The sequence below is a fragment of the Hylaeus volcanicus genome, chromosome 9 (assembly GCF_026283585.1).
Source record: "Hylaeus volcanicus isolate JK05 chromosome 9, UHH_iyHylVolc1.0_haploid, whole genome shotgun sequence".
In the NCBI taxonomy this organism is placed as follows: Eukaryota; Metazoa; Arthropoda; class Insecta; order Hymenoptera; family Colletidae; genus Hylaeus; species Hylaeus volcanicus.
Window position 1 is genome coordinate 1,707,341 of NC_071984.1, and position 3,673 is coordinate 1,711,013.

Sequence of the window (3,673 nt, forward strand, 5' to 3'; positions counted from 1 at the left end):
AAAGGTCCTACGAATAAACTGTAAGTATAAAAAAGTTTCGTTTTGTCATTCTCTATGAGAGAATATTTGTTTAAATTCGATTGTTCGACCGTTGTGTTTTGTTTCTTTAAGACAATAACGACAGGATCAGACCACTACGAGATCTCAGGAAAAAGATCTCTCAAGTTTGTAATTTTTATCTCTGAAACTAAAGGTCCTACGAATAAACAGTAAATATAAGAAAAGCTCCGTTTCATCATTCCGTATAAACTGATATTTTTATTAAACCCACCCCTCTTAGTATATCCAGAAAAACTCGTCCCGAGACCAAAGTGTCCAATCAAGTGGTAATTAAGTTACGATTAGACAAGAGGCATCGATGACAAATGAACTCCTTTGATTCTCCTTCGATTCTCGACCAGCTTTTCCGTACCTTCGCGAATAGAATAATCGAATGAATCGTAAACAGTTCGTCATCGACGTTCGATGTACGAACGGGTGTCGAGACCGTGTCCACGATTCGACGGAACTTTCATTTATGTTTGACAAGGCCCGAGATATTATCCCCGGGTATAATCCTGCGGGATGACAATATTTTTAATTCCAGGCAGGATGTAACAGGATCAGCGAGAGCCAGGGTAATGTTATACCGAACTTACCGCTAATCTACTTTGAGTCTCTCGGGCGATGGCGAACGGAACATGGTTAACTTTTAATCTCCTTAAGTTTTAGGCATGAGAAGACGAACCATTTTGCCTTCTCCTCGAATTCGCGGGTAATACGTAATCCTCTTAGAGGCGACAGGTATCGAATAATTCCAGAGGTGGTGCGTTTCCTTCCTTCTCCTCGGCTCGCCGTGGACGAATACGTTCCGTTTTCTCGATTCTCGCGACTTTACGAACGAAACGTTTCGCGGCGAGAACCGTCGGCGCGAAGACGGCTCGTCGGGTGGCGCGAAAATAATGCAGGAAACGAAAAATAAAACGTTGAACGGATACGCGTGTCAGAATAATGAGAGTGGTCTGTTTCAATGTAGTTTCCACTCGTATGTACGCGCGCGTACGTGTGACCAAAGAATCATCCAGCATGGCCGCGTTTCCTGGGCACCTCTATAGAATTTCTAAGCACAAAATGGTAGGCATTCTGGATCGAAGCGTAATCATTATGGGGAAAAGGAACGAGTTAATTCCAGGTTGTCTTTCTGTCTGTCTCGGCCAAGAAGAGGGTAACACCCTTCCTCCTATGTTCCAACCGACGTGCTTTCGCCCGCTAAAACATAGGAAGCTTCACGGCCTTCTCCTCGTTCGCCTCCTGGTTCGTTTAATACGCAACGCACGTACTTTCGCATTAATCAAATTGTTTCGAACCGATCGAGTGCACTCGTTATTTTACTTTAACGTTACACTCCTCCAAATGGACTCGCTATTGTCAGAACTCGAGGATTCCTACTCGGAGAAAGGTACGTATTATACGTAGACACTTTACGACGTTCGAAGCCAGTAGCTCGCATCATTCGGAACATTGCTCGCATTGTAACAGTTTACTTTACGAGCCAGTTCGAATCCTCCGGAGATTACTTCCAGCTCTCTGGCTGCGTTCGACGTTTGTTTCTGCTCGCAGCACGACCTGGCTCACCTTTCTACCAAACGTCTCTTTTAAGGAGAGAAACGAAAGGGCCTCGAACTCAACGAAACGCCTAAACTGCCAACGAGTTATTCTTACGCGTTAATTTCTATGTTAGAAATTTCTATGTTAGAAATTTCTATGTTAGAAATTTCTATGTTAGATTACAGAGATCCACGACGCAGGTGTCGTCTGGTGGATTCATAGATCGCGCGGAAAGTTTGCGCGATAACGCGAGCGTCGAAGGTGGAAAAAGACATGTGCTGTTCGTACCAGCACTTAACGCCGAGACGAGTTCGCCCGAGCGAATGTAATCGAAAACGTTGTGTGCTTTATCGACGCCGCATCTCTCCCCTTTCGAAGCGTGCGCGCGTAAGAGCGTCAATTTTTAAACGTTTACAACGCGTCGCTGCGGTTGTGCCGCTCTAAACGATTCACGTATCATCTATTCCGTTTCCTTCGCGAACAGCGCCCAGTGAAAATTCCTGCCACGGAATACGACATGTTTCTTGATCGCGTTGATAAGGCAGTATGATACAATACTTGCTCCCCGTATAAAAGCGCAAGCGAACTGTGATTACTTAGCGGGCAAACAAGTTTAGCGTGTCTCACAGGACTCGAGTTCCAAGTTAAGGCGATCGGATCTGTAGATAAGGGTTGAAAATTGCAGGTATAATGGGAGGCATAATGTAATGGGAACATAATGGTAACAATAACCGACGGGAGCATCAGACCCTGGTTTCCTATGATTCAGCGCTGCTCTTTTCACCGCCCTTATTCCTTACCCCTGCCTCCTTTTCGTTCCTTTTCTTTTCTTTTCTTTTCTTTCCTCTCGATATATCCAGATCACTATCTCCTCTATTATTGCGCAAGTTCGCGCTGCGCGAATACACGCGACGCGATCTTTCGCTACGTAGAGGCGGTCTCGTCTATCGGCCCGTCGAAGACTCGAATTTCGGCGACGCGTTGAAATCGAAACGCGGAACAGCTGTTGGCGTTCTGCCCGACGGGTTGCGGACGTTTAAATGTTCGCGAAAATCTTCGGCCATTTCCGAGACGGGACACCTTGTACACAGGGTGTCGCAATAATCGGTTTTCGAATTTAGACCGTGAAATGAATAGAGAAAAAGTTGAATTTTTTGAAATCGTCGCGACGCAAAGTTCGACCTAATTTTTCGCTCGGTAAATCTACGTAATTAATTTTGGTTTCGCATCGTGGAGATGGGAAATTTACCGCTCAGTTTCAAGTCTGCGCCGTAACTTGGTGGAGCGATGGCGGTTCGAAGAGCGTCGAGTCGAAAGCACAGGAAAAAGAATTGAGAATGAAAATACTCGAGAATAATTTTCCGAGAGTAATTTTTTGTTGGAAACTTGTCGTGGAATCCGAAGTTACACGTAGACACCCTGTATATTACGACGCCCATATTGCATCTTGTGCGCTGCACATAATCAGCCCTTCCCTCCTCTCTTTTCTCGTTCTTCGCACCTCTTGCTTCGTAAACCTTTCTTTTGGCCGATAATGCCTCTCATAAGTCATAGTGATGTATTTTCGTACACGCATTTACATATAAGCACCTTTTACGGGTTCGTGCGTGTCCTCGTCACACCTGCGCAACCTCTTCTCTACGTTCTCTCTTAGGCGAATGAACATTGGAACGTATGTATGTTGACATTTTTTTCTCTTTTGTGAATTGTCTACAGTTTTTGTATACTACATAATATATATATTATGTAGTATATATATATATATATACATTTATATATATATATATATATATATAATTGGGAACTACTTTCCCAATTACGCGGAGAATTGAAAATAAAGTGGACCGTTCACCATTAGAAATACAGTAAAGTTTCCGTGAATCCACAAACTTGGAATTGAACTAGTGCATTCATGGTAGAGATATATGTGCATTTACGGTAGAGATGTGTGTGCATTTACGGTAGAGATGTGTGTGCATTTATGGTAGAGATATGTGTGCATTTATGGGAGAGATGTGTGTGCATTTATGGTAGAGATATGTGTGCATTTACGGTAGAGATATATGTGCATTTACGGTAGAGATAT